This window comes from Hemicordylus capensis, chromosome 1 (assembly GCF_027244095.1).
Source record: "Hemicordylus capensis ecotype Gifberg chromosome 1, rHemCap1.1.pri, whole genome shotgun sequence".
Lineage (NCBI taxonomy): Eukaryota > Metazoa > Chordata > Lepidosauria > Squamata > Cordylidae > Hemicordylus > Hemicordylus capensis.
In genome coordinates this window covers 408,551,098-408,575,714 of record NC_069657.1, presented here as the reverse complement: position 1 = coordinate 408,575,714, position 24,617 = coordinate 408,551,098, and the positions used below count along the sequence as shown (strand labels likewise).

The following is a 24,617-nucleotide window of genomic DNA, read 5'->3' as shown; positions in this document are numbered from 1 at the left end:
AATGAACACTGAGGCAGCCAGTTCATATTCAAGAGAGAAAGTGTAGGTCTTTACTGAAGGCTGAGGTAAAATGAGCAAAGACGACTGTATTCTGCAGTGCAGAATGTGCGGAGCCTTTGTGGAGCAGGGTGCAGTACTACATATTACATTCTTACACCCCTTCAAGGGTCCAATACAAGAGAGGAAGCGATAATAATTAGCAGTGCTGTATTCTCGCACTATGCTCCCCCCCCCCCCCCCGCCAAAATAGCAACAACAACCACCCTGATGCCCTAGGCGATCAGCTAAGTCTGCTTAGTGGATGGACCGGCCCTGCATTTGGTTGAAGTAAAAAATCAGAGGGGAAAGCCCACCAATAATTCTACAGAATCTTTTGAATTTATATATAGAAAATGCCAAGCATTATAAATATTTCTAAGCAGTGTAAAGTTAATATCCTATTCCTAGGAAGGAATGTGGCCTGGCTGCTCATAATCTGCAGTATGCAAAGTAAAACACCTCTTTTGGGGGTGGAGGTGAAGATTTTTGTATGATGAGAGGGAAACAAATCTGGAAAACATTGTGGTTATATTTGGATCATAATTGTGATGCAGGCTGTTCTTACCTGAAACCGTTTGTTGCAATAGCAATGCAAATGCAAGGGAGTAATTATAAAACAGCATTCTGTGTTGACAGCAGATAATGGTCACAGTCTCCACTGAAACACACACGCACACACAACCAACCTTCAAGATCTCCAGCCATTCACCTGGCTCCTTGCTATAACTTGCTATAAAAAAGCACAGCCATCAAATTCTGATGATACTTGAGCTGTTTGTAATGGGTTACATGGAAATGGAGGAAATGTATCCTCCATCCCAAATTTAGTACTACAGTACTGTATATCAAGCCACCTAATGGCGCAGCAGGGAAATGCTTGACTAACAAGCAGAAGATTGCCGGTTCGAATCCCCACTGGTACTATATCGGGCAGCAGCAATATAGGAATATGCTGAAAGGCATCATCTCATACTGCGCAAGAGGAGGCAATGGTAACCCCCTCCTGTATTCTACCAAAAGAAAACCACAGGGCTTTGTGGGTGCCAGGAGTTGAGTTGACTTGACATCACACTTTACCTTACTGTCTATCATGGTCCACCTTAAATGGCGCAGCGGGGAGGAAATGAAATAAATGTTGTATTCGTAACAGCTGGTAAACGTTTGAATCTGTCCTTGAGCATCTCTACTCTCCTTGTTCCTGTGACTCTTCTTGCTGTTGCAAGGAAGGTATTGTGAGAGTCATGATGGTACAATGTAAGGCGATCCACTTGGGGTTTTCCCTGTGAAGTCTCCAAGTGGCTGCCATATCGCTCTGCCTCAGCTTCCCAAGTGTAAAATGAAAATTCTGGGAATATATTTCCAAAGGCTGATATTTTCAATGTGAGGAGGTGATTGAAAGCACTTGGCATATAAAAATGGCTATATTATGTATTTATTACCAATAGTGTTAACATGTTCCTCGTTATTAACATTCAGCAGGAGAAGTGATTAGAAAAAATAAAAACCAAAATCTGCTTGAAAATCACAAGGTTCACTGTGGTGGTACTGTTCTGCTAGATTTAAAAAACAAACAGACTAGCAGAATTGTTTTGTTTTTTTGTAGATCTGATCCAGATGTTGCCCCAACAAATTTCTGATTAGACTTTTTTTTTAAAGCCTATCTAGTATTGTGTTGGGCCTTTCCAGATAAGCAAATGTGCTGTTGAGCATGATCCAATTGCTTTCCCCCAAGGAATGCTTCTGTTTCAGAGACATTGTGTTACCTCAGCACTGGAATGAGAATACGTTCTTGGCTTGAAAATTCATCTCTTTCCCCAGCTGTTGGGGGCATTGTGATTTGGAGTGCTGTCTAGAATGCTGCTGCGCAAGTATCACAAAAGGATATGAGAGAGAGTTTGCTGTTTTCTCTCCTCTCTGGTCTTTAAACAGCATTCAGCCTAACAATTCCAGCTCATTGTGACACCAAGATGCCACTGTCCATGCCCCTCACACTGACACCAGTGTCAGGGGCAGGGCCTGTCCACTTCCTGCACCACTTCTTGGCTGCAATGCCTTTGCTCATCACTTGGATGGGCTTCTCTCTGCCCCCCATGCAAAAAGAAGCCTAGAGAAAGCCATCCAGGCAGCTAACAAAGGTAGAGCAGCTAGGAAATGGGGGAGGGCAGCACTGGCGAAGTAGGCTGACTGGCCCCTCACTTGATGCTAGTGTTGTGTTTGGGCCTGGCCCATAGGTGGGGGGAACAGAAAGTAGAGGTGGCAAAGAGTACGAGGGCAGCGGCAGCAGGCAGATGAGGCATTCTCTGTGGGCCACGGGAGTGGGGTGAGATGCCCACACTTGCTGCCCCATGGCACAGGAGCTGCGGGAGGCCATCACATCAGCTAGCCTCATGCTCCTGCAGCCTACAAAGGGAACTAACATGCAAAGTCAGTCTTCATATCCTGGAGTGGTAGGAAAAATAGTCCTCCCATTTTGTTTGATTGGCTGTCGATGGAAGCATGACAATGGGCTTCTCAGACTTTGCTTTCAGAGTAGTTTGTCATAGTTCCTGAGCCAGTTGCCTCCTTGCAAGATGAGCATTCCAAGACTCATCCTTTTGAAGAAAGGTGGGGAGAGAATTCAGCATTCTTCTGCCCATCTCACCCAATGCATCTCTCCATCCATTCTGTGGAGTATTATCTGTGATCAGAATGGGACATTTTCCTCCTATCTAATATTCGGGGGGGGGGATCTTTGTGAGCTGTATCATCAAAGAACATATCATCAAACTATAAACCTTTGATCTGCCTGTTAATGGAGTCTTTCAGAACTGTCCTGCAACTAATAAACTACCTCCAATAGAGGTGTTCATTGAGCTGATTGTTGTAATAAGCCAGATTTGTCTGGTAATATTGTAGCTACACCAAGACAAGCTGTAATTTGTAGTTTTCCATCTTACAGTTGGTGCCCTAAATCTAATGGATCATGTTCCAATCTATGGCCACATTTGCATGTAATGCAGAACCACAGTTGAAGGGGCCCGAAGTTCCCCAAGCGTTACGTGCGAATGCGAGCAATTGGACGTAGCCGTGGTGATGAACCCAAGGTGGACACGATGAACCCGAATGCCACCGCATTCTGGACCAGCTGCAGTTTCCAGACTATGTACAAAGGCATCCCCACACAGAGTGCATTGCAGTAATCCAGCCTAGAGGTTACCAGCATATGTACCACCGTGTTGAGGTAATTCATCTCAAGAAATGGACGCAGCTGGCGTATCAGCCAAAGTTGATAAAAAGCACCCCTGGCTACTGCCTCAACCTGGGACAACAGGGAGAAGTTCAGAACCAGAAGCACCCCCAGACTGCATACCTGTTCCTTCCAGGGGAGCACTGCCTCCCACCCCCAATCCTTTCAGACATTCCAGAAGGATACTATGGTCAATATTATTGAAAGCTGCTGAGAGATCCAAAGGGACCAACAGTGTCACCCTCTAGCCCACCCAAAAGCCAGTGTGAAATGGGTCTAGATAATCAGTTTCCTCCAAGACCACCTGGAGCTGCTAGGCCACTACCTTCTCAATCACCTTGCCCAGCCATGGAAGCCATTGGTCCTTTCTATTTCTCTTAGAACAAGCAGAACACTCTGTGCATAAAGAATAAGGTATTTTTTCATGACTACATTTAGTTAAATATTTTTTTTTCTCTTTTGAATGACAGTAACAAGCTTCTGCTATCAGATAATTCTGTACAGCGGAGCTGGCTAAAAATACTTTGCGTGTGTGTGTGGATTTTGCAATGCAGAGGTAGGATGCAAGGAGAGTTCATAAGCTCACATAGATTCCCCCCCCCCCCGCTGAATGTCAGAGGGAGGGAAATGCCCCATTTTGATTGTGGATAATGAAAGGAAATGCAGTTACACTCACTGAAAATACATGACTATTTTATGCAACCTAAAGTGACTGAGGCGTCTTTCCCAAGATACCCGTATTCAGGATTGTATTATAGAACCCAAACCACCATTATTGTATTTCACTGGATATTTGTAGGGTATAGTAGCCAACCTTTTTGATCCGTCCCTGCCTTGCCCACCTATGTGTATACTCGAGAGCCATGTGCCCTTTTGGCCTGTTTTCCACACCCCTTTGGAAAGGCATGTACAATTGTTTGTGTGGGGGAGAGAACATTCACATTGCCAAGATAACTGAGCTGAGCCCTCCTCACACCCATCTGTTTGCACTTAATTGACTGGCTGGGCAGAATGGGGTGAGGATGCATATTCGAATGCAGGTATTGTCATCCCTACTACATTACTTGTAGTGTAGAAGCCTGCTGGATTACACCAAAGATCCTTCAGGTCCATTGTGGCAGCTGCTATTGTGGCCACTGCTATTAGGCGAGCCCAGTAGATTCAAGGGATCTTCTCTTTTCAGAAGCCCTCTCTCCCTTCCCCTGTCCTGCTGGTGTAGTAGCACCCTTCCAACTAATTACATAGCACCCTTCCAACTAACCTTCAGCCACCCAGACCTGAAGAAACCATGTCCTGTGCTGGGGTGGGGGGGTGGGGGCTGGAGGCCACAGCCAGCAGTGCAGGAGTTGCTTGGATGTGGCAAAGATAAATGGGCAGCATCTTCTGAGGAGACAGCCATGGAATCAGGAGGTGGTACTGCAAGCTTTATGTCTGAAACAACTTATTTAAAGGAGCACAGGATGACAGAACATCGAGTAAACAGGACTTGTGAGTACAGTATAATATATTCTGTATAAAAACCAACCATCTGCAGTCAAGGGTGATGTGCTTACAGACCTATTGGGATGATTATCACAGAAGAGCCATTTAAAAGCGGTTCAGGTTAAGTTGGGAGAGGCTGCAAGCATTGAAGGCTCTGCTGTGTCCAGATCCCAGTGCAAGGTCAAGAATGAAGTCATTTTGTAATATGGAAAGTGCAAATAGGAACATAGGAAGCTGCCATACACTGAGTCAGACCATAGGCCCATCTAGCTCAGTATTGTCTACACAGACTGGCAGTGGCTTCTCCAAGGTTGCAGACCGGAATCTCTCTCAGCCCTATCTTGGAGATGCCAGGGAGGGAACTTGGAACCTTCTGCTCTTCCCAGAGTGGCTCCTTCCCCTAAGAGGAAAGTCTCCCATTCATATGCAACCAGGGTGGACCCTGCTTAGCTAAGGGGACAAGTCATGTTTTCTACCACAAGACCAGCTCCCTTATGTCCTTCTTCTTCTGATGATGATGATGATGATGATGATGATTGATGTATATATTGCTTTTCAACAAAAATTCAACATGGTTTACATAGAAAAAGGAATAGGAATATCCCTGCTAACTTGGCAAAGAGGCACCTTTTATCATGATGATTCTCTTTATTTAGCAGGGGGAGAGTAACTGGCCCTGTCTACCCCCAGCACAGTACCTCCAGTGACTGTTGCTGGTGCCTATCTTATGTTTCTTTTTAGATTGTGAGCCCTTTGGGGACAGGGTTCCATCTCATTTAATTATTATTTATCTGTGTAAACCACCCTGACCCATTTTTGGAAGGGTGGTATAGAAAACAATCAATCAATCAATCAATCAATCAATCAATCAGATAGATAGATGGTTCTCTGACCCAAATGGACTTACAATAGAAAAAGAAACATAAGCAACAGCTACCACAAAGACATTGTGCTGGGTTTGCATAGGGCCAGCTGCTCTCTCCCCGCTAAATATGAGAACCACCACTTTAAAACATGCCTTTTTGCCCAGTTAGCAGGGTCATGCCACATGTGCACATACTTGAAGTGGCTTTGGGCAATAAGATGCACACAGTTCTTGTCTCAGTGTAGGACCTGGAGCCCCTGGTTCTGTGGATCCTTATGAAGAAGTCAAGGATCGAAACAAACTAAACATGAGGACACAGAATTGGACTTGTTCCACTTGTATCTATGAAAACTGGGTTAGAAAATGTGTAATATGTGATAATCCAAGATTCATCAACACTGAAGCAATAGAGCTGGCAGAAACAGAAGAAGCTTCAATGATAAATGAAAGAACAAGACAGAACTCAACAGAGCGGAAGAGAGCCAAAGACGATCACCAAACGGGAATCTGAAGTGAAAGTGGACTTTCAGAAAATTGAACTGGAGGGAGTTGTTGGCAGCAAAGAAGAACCTGAAGCTGGTTTCAGAAAACTAAACCAAATTTAAAAACACACATACAACAGAATGAAAAAGACTGACTGGCTGCTTCTCAGCGGTTGTGTTGGGATTGTAGAAAGTGACTTAGCTGCTATTGAAACATACAAGTAATCAGGAGGAGATATTGCACAGCAGCTTACTGCCAGTGATGTACACTTGCTAAATCACCTTCTGCTTTTGATGTGGATACATACACTTATTCATCTTGCTCTATGCTGATGAAGTGCATTCCAGCCATAGTTCCCAAAACTTACTCAACAAATCCAGTGTGAAATTGCTGCATCAACAAAAGGAAGATTTTGCTTGCCATTTCCTAACTGACCATATAACTTTTAAAATACCTGCAGATATTGAAAACCTGCTACCAACAGTCCAAGAAGATGAAGTATTAGATGAAGTGATTGATATGGATGAACAAAGAACTAGAGAGGAATTTCCCATTATAAAGTGATCACTGGAATTGGGTCCATTTGGACAATGGACTTCATGCGCTTTGGAATCAGACTGTAGGGGACTGCCTGCTTGATGCAGTACTATACACTACCTGTGGCATTTATGAGAGGGAGCTGCTACTACGTAAATCTCTTCATGACAGTTTACATGACTCTACAGAGGTTTGGGTTACACTTCTCACTGCAAGAGGAACATTGGCAGGGAGACTGGGCACTTACATTCTCTCTTGCTAGTCAGTCTGGAGCCAGTTTGGAACAGACACACATTTTTATACTTGCACATATTCTTATAAGATCAATTATAGTTTGTGGAGTAAAATGTTATAAGTTTCCAGGGAGAAACTTTATGATATACCAATTTTAAACATGTAAATTTGCCTTTATCGAAACAGAGCTTTTTTTTTTTTTAAAGTCCTGTTGCTCTGGGCTGCACAGGAGGTTGCTTCTCCACATTGGTTGCCATGGAGAATGATGGCTAAGGCGATCGAGGTCCTGGTGCTAACTTGAACATTGATTATGATATTACTCTTACTTTTTTTTACTGTTGGTCCACAGTGAGCGGGAAGTTGCTGCACATCCACTTCCTGTCTGCTCAATAGATCAATAATGAGAAACAGCAAGAGAAACTGCTCAGGGAGTGTCTGGCCTGCTGTGTGATGGAAGGTGGAGTCCCAGTTGCTATACAGAAAATCGAGTGCTGGTGCACAGCCAACCCTGGTAACACAAATGTTGGAGAAATGACTTGACTGTGAGAGGCATAACTGCCCCATAAATCCCTTTCAAATGGAGAGGAAGATAAAGTTGATGATGGTCGATAGAACTGAGATACCAGGATGCATAAGATGTGTGGTGACAACCCCAGTACAGTGGTCCCTCTACTTACGAAATTAATCTGTTCCGAATGCACATTTGTAAGTCGAAAAGTTCGTAAGTCGAAAAGCGGTTTCCCATAGGAATGCATTGGGAACGGATTAATGCGTTCCAGAGCCTAGAAAAAAGACCCAGACCCCCAGTAAGGCTTGCAAACTGCACAGGAACATTTCTTTTCAAGAATAAACAGGCAGTAAACAGGCAGGCAAGTCAAGGAAACCGCATGTAAAATTCGTAAGTCGAGGAAACCCCATCTAAAAATTTGTAAGTCGAAAAAAACGCATCTAAAACCGGATCTAAAACTGCCGTTTGTAACTCGAAAAATACTTATGTCGAGTAGTTCGTAAGTCGAGGGACCACTGTACTTGCAGCTTGTACTAGCAATTTATTACATAATGCCCAGTTGTAGCAGATAGCATTTTGCATAGGCTTTTTAAATCAGCATGGGGAGAAATCAGAGGCTTATCCAATGTGTGAAGGCAGCTGCGTTGGTTGGACTACCATTTGTAAAATAAAACCACTAATTTTATTCCCAAGACAGAAAGCACTTTTTTCTTTCCAATTGTACATCTGTCTATAAATATACCACATATGCTTGTGTAAGAAAGTTGTGTAATTGGAAAACGTATCACCAGCAGCTTAAAATAACTGAAGAATTTTCTCTTGAATAAGAGCACTTAAAAAGCACACAGTAGATGAATACCATTCTTTTTGAGACTTGCAGTAAACTTCAGGAGTGTAACTATAACTCAACAAGAGAGGGGACAAATTTCCTGGGCCTCTGAAGGAGAGAGGCCTGCCATCTGGGTTCACTCTTTTATTTTCACTGTTGATGTTGTATGAATATATGAGGTGATTGTAGTAGGTATTTATATGTTTAAAGAAATGTTTCTGAGCCAGAGGAATGTGTGTGCACAAGTGTGTGTAAGGGCATGAGAGAGAAGTGTGTAATATCACTTTCACACAAGTATCTGAATGAGAAGGGTGTGTAATATCCTATTTGCATAGGAGCAAGAGAGAGGATATTCTGCATCACTTTTTAAGCATTCTGACACACTTCCTTGAAAGACTATTTTGTATGAGATGTTTCTTACCTTGATCATGTGGCTTTTTTGTTGATGCCATATATCCAGAGTAAGCCAGAAGCAGTTTTCCCTCTAAGGTGTGCTCATGTGCGCACTCTCAGATGTGTGCTGATGTCTGCTCAGTTAATTTTAGATCCCGCTCAAACTGAATCCAGAAGGCCCCGCTCGGAATGCACATGCACACACACTGCCTTGATACTGCTGCCCAGAACGAAACTCATTCTGCACACAGATGAAAAAAATTAGAGGGAACACCCGGAAGTATGAACAAGTTTATTTTATTGATAAAATAAATTTTGATTGAGTGGACAGGATCCCTGATTAACTGGTTGATCTCTTGTAAGGAAAATTTTTTTTCATTTTTATTTTCTGTAAAGACTTCTCTGCTACCCATTAATATTTTGTATCATTTCTGTTGTATTCTATCTAGCAACCTTTTCTGTTTTGTTGTTGAGACATTTGTCCCAGTGGGAATCCTGTAGAGAGTGTGCGTGCGGGGGGCGGGGAGATGGTGGTGTGGAGTCAGAAAGGAGAAGGGAGGGAAAGCAGGAGGAGAAAATGGAATTGTTTCTGACTATATCTTTAGTTAAATCTACATACGATTTATTTGTGTCTATCAGGAAAGCAGCAATAAAACAATTAATTTAGGATAGTTTGTTTTTATTTCCTTCCAACCTACTTACAATTTCAAACTCTCTGAAACAGAGGTTTCTATATGCTAAATGACTGTGTGGAATTTACTACATCTAAACTGTACTGAGAATTGTTCCATGGTCCAAATCTGATCCTGTGGTAGGTTGGACATTATAAATTACTCTTTTATCAAGAATTTTCCCCTGCAAGTTTAAAATCACCTCCACTGAGGAGCACGCTTTGGTCATTACAAATGAGTGAGAAAGCAAACAAAACAAAAAAGTCTGGCATCATGTTTCCACAATGGCTAACCAGATGCTCTGGGAAGGCCACAAGCAGTGCAGAGATCGAAGGCAACAAACATCTCCTGATGTTGCTTCCCCCTTCCTCTGAATCTGGAGCTTCCATATAGCCATCATGACTCGCAGTTATTCTCCATGACTCTTTCTCTTTGAAAGCCATCTAGGTTAGAGGCCATCAGTACATCTTGTGGTCAGCAAATTCCATACATTAATTATGCATTTTATGAAGAAGTACTTTCGTCTGCCAGTCAGTTTCATTATATGAGCTTGGTTTCTAGAATTATAGGAGAGGATAAAAAATTTATCTCACTCCACTTTCTTTGCACCAACCATCATCTTATAAACCTCTGTTATTGTTCCCTGACACAGGGGCCCAGGCCGCAAACAATACAGGCAGTCTAGCCAAGTGAATTTTATTTTTGTAACTTGAAGATAGTCAGATTTTCATATTTTTGAGACTGAAGAGGTTCATGAATACATTAAAGCATATCTCTCTATTTGTTTAAATGTCTATTTGTTTAACTCAAGGCAATCCTTAACAGAGCAGAATTTTGATCTAGGTAGCAGCTGTATGAGAATTGTACATATTTCCATATCTCAGTTTACATCCTGTAAGATTGGTTTGTGTTGAAGGCATTTGTTGTAATCCAATAGGTAGTGCTAATTTTAAGGAGAAATGGAATCTGCCATTCCTATAGATACTATGAGTAATTCATTGTTCAGCATGTACAGCGATAAATCCTGAAGCCCATTTCAATTTTCTCATTAATCAATCTCTGTTTGTTCAAGCAAAATTGAAATCATTCCAGGAGTCTGAGCCAGATTATTTTAGAAACATTGACAGAATGCCTGGTACTAGTGATAAAGATCAGGTTTGCGATGACCTATGGTTTTAAACAAAGAAACGAACTGGACACCAATAAGGGTCTGCACCCTCTATTTCTCTTGTGTTTTCTTAAACCCTAATAGGAAATCTTCTGTTCAGGGCAATGAACTAGAATGAGTTATCTCTTGCTTGGTTTATATTAACGTGTATTGGATTAGCCCTGTACTGGGCTGCCTGTTAAACAAATATACAATGAAACTTGCCCCCCCCCCCACACACATATCTATTAGGGCTGTGCAACGTCCAAAGTCAAGTAATGCTCACCACTCCTTTGGAACTGCACAGAGGTAGCTGCTCCCATCATACTTGTCTCCCCACAGTACTGCTTGCTTCTAGTGTGGGGGGAGCTACTTTATGGGAAGCAGAGCCCAGTACTACTGCCGCAATGACTGGGAAGGCACACAAGGAGGTGTAATTCTTTCCCCGTAGACCTCTGTGGGAAAAGACTACGAGGCTATTCTCACAATGGGGGGAAACCGGGAAGCCCAGCCTGGTTTCTCCCCATCGTGAGAACCAGCAGGCTCGCAAGTGAGCCCGGTGGTTTTCTGGTGGCTAGCCCCGCAAACTAGCCCTCCCCTTAGCCCAGGTTAGCGGAGCGAGCACTCTGCTAACCTGGGTTTTCCCATCATGTGCTGCCATGGTGTGGCTCCACGCCATGGTGACACATGAGGAGACCCCCACTGGGAGGCTGCAAGCCTCGCTCGCGTGGGGCATCCTGGAACTTCCGGGGGCTGCGCGGCCCCCAATCCCCACAGCCCCCGCTGGCTCTTTGACGGAGCCGGCAGCCCCAGGGTTGCCTGTTGATGATCTGCAGAGAGAGCGGGCTAAGCCCACTCTCTCCGCCCAACCCCATCTGGCTCTTCACACCAATCGTGTGAAGCGCCTCTACATCTCCCAGTGTTCCTCCTCATGTGCCTTCCCAGCAATCGCTGGGGCAGTAAAGAGTTCTGCTTCCTCTAAAGGAACATAAGAAAAGCCCTGCTGGATCAGGCCAAAGGCTCATCTGCTTCAGCATTTTGCGTCATACAGTGGCCAACCAGGTACATCAGGGAAGCCTGCAGGTGGAGAAGAGAAGGCAGCTGCCCTCTCCTGTTGATGTTCTCTAGTGCCTGTGTTCTCTAGTGATGCAGAGTTCTTTCTACATGCACTGATGTTTTCTAGTGCATGACCCCTCTGATCCTGTTGGAAATATACAGCTATCCATGCTTGTAGCCCCCCCAGAAGTACACAGTACTTCGTGGAAGTAGGCGACTTAGGAGAGACTGCCTCCATTTTGTACCAAAAGGATGATGTACATTATTCAGCTTTGGATGTTTTGAAGCATAGCCCTGATATCTGTGTATTTTAGAGTTTTGCTCCTTTTTTATTTTCGAAAAGCTCCCCCCCTTTAAAAAAATCATCACATATACTGTATATAGGAACAAAAAAATGAAGATCCTCATGTTTTATTATCTGTTTTGCTTGTACATAGCCTAGGGAGTGATGTATTATTTCTTTTCGTTAAGCTCCTGGTGCATCTTGGGCATGATATAAATAGTGGCCAACATGCTGCATAGTGTACCACAGTGATTCTGAACCACCCATACTGCTGCAGATGTTTAAAATAACACTGGTGCTATTGCGCAAGAGCACTCTTGAGCTAATACATAAAATTGTGCTTGCATGATACTACAGCTATTTAAAATAATGGTGGGACTACTTCAAGTAATTTTCCCCTTATCAGCCTTAAATTCCTTGGAGGCCTTCAGGAGAGCATTAAAGACCCATCTTTTTAGCCTGGCTTTTAATGATATCTAGTTTTAATTTCAATTTCAATCTAGTTTTAATTTTGTTTTAATTTATGTGGTTTTTATTTTGATTTAATGTGTGTTTGGTTTTAATGTAAACCACCCTGAGTCACTCTAGGAAAGGCGGTATATGAATTGAATAAATAAATAAAAATGTACATAAAGTAGACTCTGTGTTTGTGTTCTATGGTTTCTATTTGTGCCAAGTCTCTAGTGCAGGATATCCACTTGTAGGTATGAGCACAATGAAATGGCTAGTGAGAACAAGGTAGCTCATTCTGTAGAGCAGAGGTTCTCAAACATGGGTCCCCAGATGCTGTTGGCCATTGTGACTGGGGATGATGGTACTTGTAGTCCAGCAGCATCTGGGGCCCCTAGTTTGAGAACTCCTGCCACAGAGAGTGTCCATTCCAAACCTCTGGGCAGTTTTTCTCCTAGTGACTGCATAATACATGTTAAAAAGCATAGGGGACAAGCTAGTATATTTGCAGTATCCTGTAGGATGAATTCTAGAAGTTAAAGCTGTCCTCCAGTGATGCCTGGCAAATAGGAGAGGGACCCCTTCAAAATGATACCCTGGCTTCCAGTCATCTAGCCAATCAGGCTGCCAAGAGGCATGAGTATCAATAGGGTCACACTTGCCTGCCAAGCTCTAGATGCAGATAGTCAACCAAGTAAGCTTCCATTCCTAATACTAGTCTGAACCCTGATTGATATTTTGTCTAGAAAATCAATTGTCTCAAAAAAATCTCTGCAACTGGACTATAGCCCAGAAAGTAATGAGTCAACAGGCAGGCTCTTCATTTCTGCAAGTCTTGTATTCATCTGGAACTTGCAAAAATAAACACAAGTAAAAGTTATTTAGACTCTGTAGCCCTGGGTTGTAAATATTTTTTTAGCTTTTTTCCCCCCAAAGGAAAGTACAAAAATGCCAGCCCAATGAACAAGACAAATCTTTGATAACTGGGACTGTGGTGTTTAGTTTAACCTCTAAACACACTTACAGTGGATACTCTGGCTCTATTCAAACATTATGTTCAACACTTGTACAATGATTGTATAGTGTACACAGGTACCTATCTGTACACAGGTAACATTATTCACATGTTATGTTCAACACAGGTACAGCAGTACACTTCCAATCTGTACCATGCATTTGTCCATGTACCCAGGTTCACTTTTAAAATGAACAGTCATTCACGCAACAACTTGTACAAGTCTGTACACTCATACAACATAATGTCTGAATGTTTGCCACCCATGTAAACTTTCTTCTTGGCTAGAGAAATGGCTGGGTCGTGAAACAAGTTACTCAAAAACACATTGTGGGATCTCCTTCCTTGGAGGGTCTTTTTAAGACAGTTGATTTATTGACGGTTTATTAGGAATGGTTAAATATAGGAAATCCTTCAATAGCAAGGTGTCTTTCCAGTTAGGCAACTTTGAACTCATTCCATACTCTGTGATCAATTCAGTCAGCTTTGAGCAAAGCTGTACACCAAGTCAAACCTAGGGTTTGCAGGGGTTATTTGGGCAAGAGCCATTGCTCAGTGGCAGAACATCTGCTCTGCATGCAGAACGTCCCAGGCTTAATTCCTACCATCTCCAAGTAGGGCCGGAAAAAACCCCTGTCTGAAATGCCAGTGCACCATTGCCAGTTAGTGTAGATGATCACTGAGGTAGATAGATCAATAGTCTGAATAAGGCAGCTTCATAAGCTCACTCCAACCCATGTTTGTCTCACAGTGGAGGAACAGAAATAAGCTATGGGCATGAGGAGGGTTAAGCATCTCTTTAGGCACACTAATTCTCCCTACAAATCCACCTCACTTCCATATTCACTGCATTCATGTTCCCTTAATGAACAAAACTTGCCCAGATGTATAGTTTTTCAAGTTGTATAGTTCTGCCCTTAGGCTGAGTTCCTAAATCTGTATGCTTTCAAGCTGATCCGACATCCTTTCCTAAGAGTTTTTCTCTAATGCCCTTATACCTGATAAAACTAACGTTCCCAATTTTAAAAGCACTGTGTGGATGAAAAAGCCTAGCTGAGATCAGTCGGATTTGAATCCTATGAGTGCTTAAACATAAATGAATATTTGCAGTTTTGAAAGACTGGGGCGACATTTCCTGGCATCCTGCAGAATTAAATTCATGTGACCCAAATAAGATAATGTATGCAAGGAGATTTGTACCTCTGAAGGATGACTACCTAGGCATTACTACTGCTGTTGCTGTTCACCTCTGTGTATCTCATGGGACTGTTCCAAACATGTGTCCACTTGAACATGTCTTAAAAGTTGCAGGCTCCGAGGTGTGTTGTTCAGGAGGAAAACACATATGCCTTCTGATGAGGCAGGCGGAATTTCCAGGTGAGAAAAGGAATCCTGAAATGTGATCTGAAAAGACTGTGGTGCTTCATAGGAGGTATAAGAGGTCAATCATGAAAGCTCCACAGAAATGCATGTTGTCATACAATTAAAATATTAAGTGGAGTAGCATGGATCCCCTGGAAAGTGAGATAGCACCCTACAAATCTTCAGTTGTGCTGTTCCCAGGTATGTTGTACCCAGGGAGATGCTGACTGGAAACTTGCCAGCTAGCCACACTCAGGGCAACTCTGCCCAATTTTCAGATTTATTTATTATATTTTGTATACTGCCCCAAACATGCATCTCTGAGCAGTTTACAACAACATAAAATAAAACATGAAAACAACTTAAAACCACAATTCTGGTTAGAAAGCTTGGGTGAATAAAAGCATCTTATTATTATTATTATTATTATTATTATTATTATTTACATTTTATATCCCGCTCTTCCTCCAAGGAGCTCAGAGCAGTGTGTACTCCATCCTTAGGTTTCTCCTCACAACAACCCTGTGAAGTAGGTTAGACTGAGAGAGAAGTGACTGGCCCAGAGTCACCCAGCAAGTCTCATGGCTGAATGGGGATTTGAACTCGGGTCGCCCCGGTCCTAGTCCAGCACTCAAACCACTACACCACACTGGGTCTTTAAAGGGCTTTAAAGACCTTTTAAAGGCTGTCAGAGACGGAGAGGCTCTTTATTTCCGCAGGGAGCGCATTCCAAAGCCTTAGAGCGGTAACAGAGAAGGCCTGTTCTTGAGTGGCCACCAGACGAGCCGGTGGCAACTGCAGACTGACCTCCTCAGAGGACTTCAAAGGGCAATGGGGCTTATGGTGAAGATTTCTTAAATACCCAGGGCCCAAGCTGTTTAGGACTTTATAGGTTATAACCAGCACCTTGTATTTTGCCTAGAAACGTACTGGTAGCCAGTGAAGTTCGTTTAATATAGGAGTAATGTGGTCTCTTCAGGATGACCATTTACTTTGCTAGCCTTGGTTTTTCCAATAGACTAGCGGCCTGGGGCCATCCCAACTGGCCGCAGTGAGCAGAAAGGCAGGTTACAAATATATATACATCACATGTGGGCACATAAGATCCCTTTTCAGGCATTTTCTAACCAGGTGCACTGTGCTTGGGTAGGCAACAAACGGGAGCACACGGATTAGGCCCAGAGCTCAGTGCCACTGTACTCTGTGGCCGTGGCCCCCTGCATGGCCAGCTACAGGGTTTTGTCTGAGGAGGACACATTCTCTCTGTGATTTGGAACATGGGCAGATCAGCCTTCCAAATCCCAGGGAGAAAGTGTCCCCGAGTTCAGCACTGTTCTTTTCAGCCTAATGCCGTACCTGGGGACATTGCCCTGCACTGTGCCAGAGCAGGAGTCTGTGGCTAGCCTATGAACCCCCATGTGTTGTCCACTCAGACACACGGGAGCTGGTTACAGAGTGCCTGAAGACTGAGGGCTCTTGTGTGTCCATGTGTAACATATAAATATTTGCAACCTGCCTTTCTGCCCACTGGGACCCTGAGTGTGCTAGAAATAGCACTGGGGATTGGAGGGGGGGAGGGCGCTAGTGCATTGAAAAGACCTATTCTAGCAGAGGAAATTTGGTGGAGATGCCCCTCCAGGAAAAGCAGTATATATGCACTCCAGGGGTGTAGCAAGGTTGGAGTGGGCCCAGAGACAAGATTTTAAAATGCCCCCCACCTCACTGAAGCTCAGCTCATGAAGTAAAGAAATCTTTGAGGCTGAGGTAATATGTTATATAGTATGTGTGTACACACACACACACACACACCCCTATGTGCCACAATAGAACACCATCCTAAATTAATTTTTTAAAGATTTTGTAAATTGTGGACAATGCAAGTCATTTAATGGTACTAGAGAAAGACATGCTGTTCTGGTAGTTCCAGGTCTTAACACCCACATCAGTTTCGGAGGATGAATACAACTGAAGGAAGCCCAGGAGGGTGCGCAGCTGGGGGAGTCGGTCATGTGACTTGCCTGGGGGGGGGCCCAAGGCAGTGGGCCCCCAGACAACTGGTTCCCCTTGCCCTATTATAGTTACGCCCTGATGCACTCACATTCTTACTTTCACTACCAATGGGTTTTCTGTCTTCTGCTGTGCAATAGCCCTTGATGTATTTGTCTACAGAAAGCAGCTGAAGTTGTAAAATCTCAGCTGCCCACCCCACCCTCTGCCACAAGCTATTATTTCAGCCTTCCTATTAGGCAGATCAGTGGTTGTCATCGTTAATTAACTGGAAAATCCTTGTGGTCTGAGAAAAAGGGAATAACCAGTTTCCGTTTTTAAAAATGTAGCCTTGAATTGAAAGAGTCCCAGAATAAAGACATTGTTTATGCTGGTTTGAGTCTCTGGGTAGCATGTGGGAAATTGTCATGCCAAGAAAGCAGACTTCCATTAGGATAAGCAACTGTGTGAGGGTCCCTCCCACCCTGCTGTTTAGGGCACCACCAGCTGGGTTAAACCAGGAACGTTATGGTGGTAGGAAACCAATACAAGTGTCTGGTATTTCTCCCTCCCTCCCAGATAATTATGTCCAATTCCTGCCAACATGGCCACCCTGTTTATTAAGGTATTGCTGCCCAGTATACCTGTCAGGTAGCCCTTCCGTGCTTACTGTGGATGGTTTTCAAGAGTAACCTTGTCTAAAATGCATTGCAGCGGTCTAGACAAAAGATTACAAAACCATGCTGGACAAGTGCTTTGTGAATCTCAATGAAGGCTTCAGAGCCTTCTCATCCAGTGAAGCTAGTGGAAAACACACTTTGCTTCTCCTTGGTAGGGGGAGCACAGCAGCAAGCTCAAGGAACAGTGAGTATCCAGAGGAGGTTGAAGATGAGTTGCAAGAGATGCCCCTGTTCTTACTTCTCCATTGATCATGTGGCTTCTAAACTATCTTTCATTTAAATTTGACCTCAGACATCAACTTTACATTCAGTCCTGCATCACAGCGAAGCTCTGAGACATCTGATGAAAAGGGTAAATAGGACAATTTACCACCTGCATACCAATAGCTTCAGATTTCTGCATAGTTTCACCAGTAGCACTAGATGATATAGATAATATAGAAATTTGAGCCAAAAAGGGATGCACTGCAACCCCATAGGAAATGCCCCAGGTAAGATGATAAGAACAGGGTAGGCAACCTTTGCTTTCCAGCTGCTGCTGAACTACAACTACTACAACAATGAATCATCCTCAACCACTTTATTTTATTGTGGCTGGGGGTGATGGGAGTTGTAGTTCAGCAACAGCTGGAGAGCCAAGGTTGCCTACCCTTGAACTAGAATATGCCACCCCTTAGGATGTTACAGAGGTGGATCCATTCAGGATCCTGATATGGAACTAGATTGTAAAGGAAAGAACATCTTTAATCTTGAACTTTGATGCCATTCTGTGTACACAAGCAGCTCCGTGCTTTAAAAGGCTTTGCTAAACTTTGTTTGTTATCCAGAACCTGTGAATAGGTTGAAGGTGTGCCCGTATTCATTCATTCATTCATTCATTCATTCAGTGTATATACCACCTGACTGCAAGGGCTTTAGGCAGTTCACAAACCATAAATACAATAAAACACAATAGAACCAACTATTAAAACAACCATGAGTAAAACCATTTAAAACATTCAAGGATTACTAAAAGCCAGGCTAAAAGAAATGTGCCTTTGGGCTCTTTCAAAGGTTGATAAAGATGTTATGCCACAGATATCTATAGGGAGCACATTCCACAGCCCAGGAGCGACTACAGAGAAGGTCCTCTCCCAAGTCACAGCTAGGGGTGTGCCCAAAACTGGCTGGCCCATTTCGGTCCTAGTCCAAACTGGACCTGAACTGGACTGGGCCAGTTCAGTTTTGCCCCCCATCAACCCCCCTGATTCTCTTTAGGGAGGTTTGTGAGTCATTAAAAACTTTTTTTTTAGTACTTACTCCTTCCTGGGGGCTTCTCTGAGTCTGCGGGGGGGGGGGCATGGAGGTTCCCTTTCCCCCTGCCGGCCTTCCTTGTGCCAAAAATGGGCCAGTTTGGGTATTCCTCAGCCCTTTCCCCCATCGCGGTGGCCATTTTTGAGGCCACTACACATGCGCAATGGGGCTCTGCATGGCCTCCAAAATGACCACCGTGATGGGGAAATGGCCTGGAAAGGGCTGAAGAATGCCTGAAACGGGCAATTTTTGGCACACGAAGGCCAGCGGGGGGAAGGGGAACCTCTGCGGACACACACACACCCCACCGCCTTGGAGACACCCCCCAGAGGTGGTAAGTGCTAAAAAAATAATTACTTGTGAACCCCCCAAATGGTGGGGGGGGGTTTCATCCAGGGTCGGACTGAACAGGGGGTGGTTTGGTTTGACCCCGAACTGGTTCAACGTCAAACACGTTCTACATCAAGCCTGTTTGCACATCCCTAGTCACTGCAAGACAAGCTGGCAGCATCTGGAAATGGACCTCTCTCGATGACCTTAATGTGCCATGAGGATCATGCAGAAGAAGGCACTCTCCCAGGTAACCTGGTCGTTTAGGAATTTCTACTAATGCCACATTGCTCTCAGATTATTGAGGCCTGTGGACTGTAAAGAAAAAGCAAACTGGAAAGAGACTGCTTCAGTAAGTCATAGTAAGACAGATATTTTCAATTTGATCGCTCCTCTGTGATGGGCTATCAGCCATATAATGTCATCTGTTTATCTGTTATCTGTTGTCGTGTTTTTATGCTTGTTTATATGTTTTTAGCTTGATGTTTTTATTGCTTGATGTTTTTACTGCTTTTATTGTTATGTTTTAATTTTTGTAAACCGCCTTGGGGTTTTCTTTTTAACGAAAGGCAGTATAGAAATGTAAAAATAAAAATAAATAAATAAAATCTGCGCTGCTTCATGAAATAGAAACATTTTAGATGGCTGATAATCACAGAGGGACTGTGGAGGATATATTATTCTTATGCATAACAGATACAGAAACTAGCCTTTAGATGAAATACTCTGGAAACAGAGCTCATATCTATGCTTCTGTGTTTTGATCATGCCTGCCAGCTGGACTGCTGGCCATTGGGGTAGGACTTAATTTTTTAACATATTCCTGTGAGTATTAGGCAAAGCTAAGGGCATGTGGCAAATGTATCCGTGTTGCTTTTTCTTTAACCCATGGTTTTCCTTGCAAATATGCAGTGTTTTTGTTAGGTTTTTGAAAGAAGTTACAGGGTCCCCTCATTTGGCTCAGTACTCAGCTCACGGCTCACTGCTGGGCTTAATGCTCTGTCAGTTCTTTGCTCTATATTCAGATTTGTGTCCCACACACAACATGGAAGGGCCCATCTAAACCAAAAGATCAAAACCGTGAGCAAGAAAGTTTTAAGCTTAAAAATCCCCTTCAGAACACCAAAGTGTTAGCTAAATCCTATTCACTAGAAACCAACCCAAATGAAAGAGTGTTGTGACACTTGTGGAAGAGATCCAAATGTGACTTTGGAAGGAATATGACCATTTTGGAGCCTCCACAAAGGAATGACAGTGGCCCACTGAATTTCACACAGTAGCCCACCAGATGCCACTGGAAGCCCACAGGCAGGAGCTGAGGGCATGCCCTCTCTCCTGATGTTACTCCCCTGCAACTGGTGCTCAGAGGCATCCTGCCCTTCATTCATTCATTCATTCATTCATTCATTCATTCAATTTCTGTACCTTTTCCAGCTCTACAATGTCCTTTTTTAGATGTGGTGACCAGAATTGTACGCAGTACTCCAGGTGTGGCCGCACCATAGTTTTGTATAAGGGCATTATAATATTAGCAGTTTTATTTTCAGTCCCCTTCCTAATGATCCCTAGCATGGAATGGGCCTTTTTTACAACTGCCGCACATTGAGTTGACACTTTCAATGAGCTGGCCACCATGACCCCAAGATCCCTCTCCTGGTCAGTCACCAACAACTCAGATCCCATCAGCATATACTTGAAGTTGGAGTTTTTCATCCCAATTTGCATCATTTTACACTTGCTAACATTGAAGCACATTTGCCATTTTGTCGCCCAATCACCCAGTTTGGAGACAGCCTTTTGGAGCTCCCCACAATCTGTTTTGGATTTCACTACCCAAAAGAGTTTGGTATCATCTGCAAATTTGGCCACCTCGCTGCTTACCCCTACTTCTAGAGCCTTTATGAATAAATTAAAAAGCACCGGTCCCAGTACAGATCCCTGGGGGACCCCACTTCTTACTTCCCTCCATTGTGAAAACTCTCCATTTATACTACCCTCTGTTTCCTGTCCTTCAGTAATCCCCTTATCCCATGACTGCTGAGTTTTCTCAGGAGTCTTTGATGAGGAACTTTGTCGAAAGCGTTTTAGAAGTCCAGTTATACTGTGTCAACTGGATCACCTTGATCCACACACTTGTTGACACTCTCAAAGAACTCCAAAAGGTTGGTGAGGCAAGATTAACCTTTGCAGAAGCCATGCTGGTTCTCTCCCAGCAGGGCCTGTTGTTCTATGTGATTTACAATTTTATCCTTGAGGATTCTTTCCATCAATTTGCCTGGAATGGACGTTAAGCTAACAGGCCTGTAATTTCCCAGATTGCCCCAGGATCCCTTTTTGAAAATTGGTGTTACATTTGCTACTTTCCAGTCCTCTGGTACAGATCCTGATTGCAGGGGTAAGTTATATATTTTAGCCTCACAAGACAGAGTTCTTGCATTAACGCATCATGCATGTTATACTGTTACATGATATGACAATGCAAAAACTCTGTGGATGCTCATGCTACCATTGCCTAACTCTACAGATAAATGGAAGGGCTGCTTGAGTGTGCTAGCATCTTTGCCATCAGCTAGCCCTGAATCTGACTGCCACCTATCTCTGGAGGGAGGAGCCTGGATTATGTCATCAACTGCAAGTGAACAAAAGAGTCTGTCCTATATACAGGACAGTGACCTGGGACTGAGCTTCCTCTGTGGCTGCCCCAGGGCTTTGGAATATGCTCATAGGAAGCTGCCATATACTGAGACAGAGAGTCAGATGATTTGGTCTATCTAGCTCAGTATTGTCTTCACAGACTGGCTTCTCCAAGGTTGCAAGCAGGAGTCTCTCTCAGCCCTATCTTGGAGAAGCCAGGGAGGGAACTTGAAACCTTCTGATGCTCTTCCCAGAGCAGCTCCATCCCCTGAGGGGAATATCTTACAGTGCTCACATTCTAGTCTCCCATTCATATGCAACCAGGGCAGACCCTGCTTAGCTAAGGGGCAAGTCATTCTTGCTACCGCAAGACCAGCTCCCCACATCTCTTTCTCTGTTTGTTTTCAGGAAGACCTTCAAGACTCACCTGTTCTTGCAGGCTTTTAATTAGAATTTTTTAATGATTTGTTTTAATAACTGTTTATGCTATTGTTTTTATTGTGTTTTGTGGGTTTTAACCTGTGACTTTTTATATTGTGTTAAATTTTGTACGTTGCCTAGAGATGTACATATCAGGTGGTATAAAAACATGATAGAGAAATAAAGGGGAGACATCATCGAGGTGTATAAAATTATGCATGGAGTGGAGGGGGTAGACAGAGATAATTTTTTCTCCCTCTTGCATAACACTAGAACCAGGGGTCACCCCATGAAACTGAAGGCTGAGAAATTTAGGACCAACAAGAGGAAGTGCTTTTTTACACAGCACATAATTAATCTGTAGAATTCTTTGCCCTGGGATGTGGTGATGGCCACCAGCTTGGATGGCTTTAAAGGGGGCTTAGACGGATTCATGGTGGACAGGTCTATCAATGGCTACTAGTTTGGTTGCTGTGGGCCATCTTCTCCAGCCTCAGAGGCATGATGCCTCTCAATACCAGTTGCAGGGGAGCAACAGAAGGAGAGAGGGCATGCACATACCTCTTGTCTATGGGCTCCCCAGAGGCATCTGGTGGGCCACTGTATAAAACAGGATGCTGGACTAGATGGGCCTTGGGCCTGATCCAGCAGGGTTGCTCTTATGTTCTTAAATACATATATACATACATACCCTGGCCCTGGTATCCCTATTATAATTGTACCATTGTATGAACTTTAGCTGCTTCAGGGGTCAATCTTGGCTGAAAAGTGAGGTGTAAATAAATATGCATGAACGTAGACCATTCAAATGACACTGGTTGTAGGTTTTGAGACAAAACACAAGACCAAACTGTGGTGTATAAGAAGCCTTTGGGCTGTAATGACATCTGAACATACTTTGAGTTGTTCCACTCTGTCTTGACTAATTCTGTTTGTAAAGTTCAGTGAAAGAGTTGCTCAACTGGCTCAAAATAATTCCATCTTGCAGTCTGCTTTTTGAAAAGGTATTTGGGGATAGAGCCAACAGAAGCAGGAATGTTGCAGTTTTTCATTCGAGTTCTGTGTATGTGTTTGGTTTACTTTAGACTGATCTTGTTTTAAAGAAAACATATAGATTTATAACAAACAAAACACTGGCAAGATATTTCAGTATCAACACCTGGAATCCATCACATTTGCTAAGGTACTTTTCCTCTTGTTTTGTTTCTTCCTTACGCTTCCTTCCTTCTTTCTGCTGGTCTGTATTCTGCTTACATAGCTAGTGCTGAGGTTGCTACCATGCCCTGCGGCTAGTAAAAATTGTGAAAGCAGCACTATGGCTTGTATTACTTACATAATGTGGGTTGTTGCTGCTTTGAAAACTATTTGTCATGTTCTTTCTGATGCCGAGGATAAAATGGGGGAGAACCCTTCCTACTTAATACTGTTTAACACAGTTTGTAAAACCAACACCTGTTTTGTTTACACTCATCCCTGTATCTCTGATGGGCCACTGTGCGAAACAAGATGCTGGACTAGATGGGCCTTGGGCCTGATCCAGCAGGGCTGTTCTTATATTCTTATCTCTGAATTGCTGAATGGTCATTTATAAAGCCTCCAACTGAGAAAAACCTACTCAAGTCCTGGGGTGATGGTGCAGGTCACCTGGAAGGAATTCATCGTTCCAAATAATCTTCAGGTAGTAAATACACAGCAAGTTAGCGCTGTTAGTTTCACATCACTGTCAGTTTTATGTGTCCCTATATTACTGAAATATTGTGGATATAATTGAGCTGATAAGAGATATCTGGTGAGGGCATTATTATGGCATCCTTTCCCAACTGTAAGAGGCCAAACAAATGTTAATATAGAAAATATTCCTATGTATGTCAAACTGTCAAATGTGTCCTTTTTTGGGAAGTGGCATGATTACAGATAACATAAGCTGCATTGTAACAGATATGGTGAATGCTCTCACAAGTCACACCTAGAGGTGGGATAGCTCAGCTGCTCATTTCCACCCACCTTGCCAGTTCATATTGCAAAGAATTTCCAAAAGGTGGTGGCTTGCAATTTCAGCCAAGCTGCACAGTCAGCAGAGTCATGTTGCATCACTCTTGCTGGACTCACAGGTGACTTGCGTTAAATGAGAGATTGCATGCTTGAATGGTGCCCTTTGGGCTGGTTCTTACAATCTCTGCAATGGCAGGGGGAACGGGAGATTTGCATGGCACACATGCTCTCAATTTCTGATCGTAAGAACCTGGAAATTTTCAGCAATGTTGGGTTGGCATCATGCCAACCCAACATTTAACCAGGATCAGCAATCGTAGCTCTAACCCCAAATTGCCAAACCCCACAATGACATCACTGCAAAATTTCTGCATTTCTATGACTGGAAATTGGGGGCATGCATGGCTTGTGAATACGCACGTACATCACACTCACATGCACACTCTTTGCTTACAGAAAATTAGCATACTGAGGTGTTGATCTGGCTTTCTCATTGTTCTGTTAGTTTTCTGTGTGCATGGCAGATTTCTGTTGGTATGGGTACATTCAAACAGTCAACCCCTATTCCAAATGCATTCTGAAGTGCTTCAGTGCTTCAAAAGCTGCACAGCATGACTCTGCTAATAACTGAGTTAGTCTCTTGCTACTTGATTATAGCCTATCGGGGCAATTACACCAAGGTTTTCATATTCACCCTAGCAT

At 43.4% G+C, this 24,617-nt stretch overlaps 1 protein-coding gene and 1 pseudogene across 4 annotated transcripts in view; both read left to right on the top strand.

Annotated features, from left to right (window-relative positions):
• The window catches only part of STUM (stum, mechanosensory transduction mediator homolog), a 109,106-nt gene that overhangs the window by 38,651 nt on the left and 45,838 nt on the right, over positions 1–24,617 (top strand). The gene's annotated exons all lie outside the window — the stretch shown is intronic.
• LOC128337456 (ubiquitin thioesterase Zranb1-like) lies at positions 3,814–7,478 on the top strand (annotated as a pseudogene).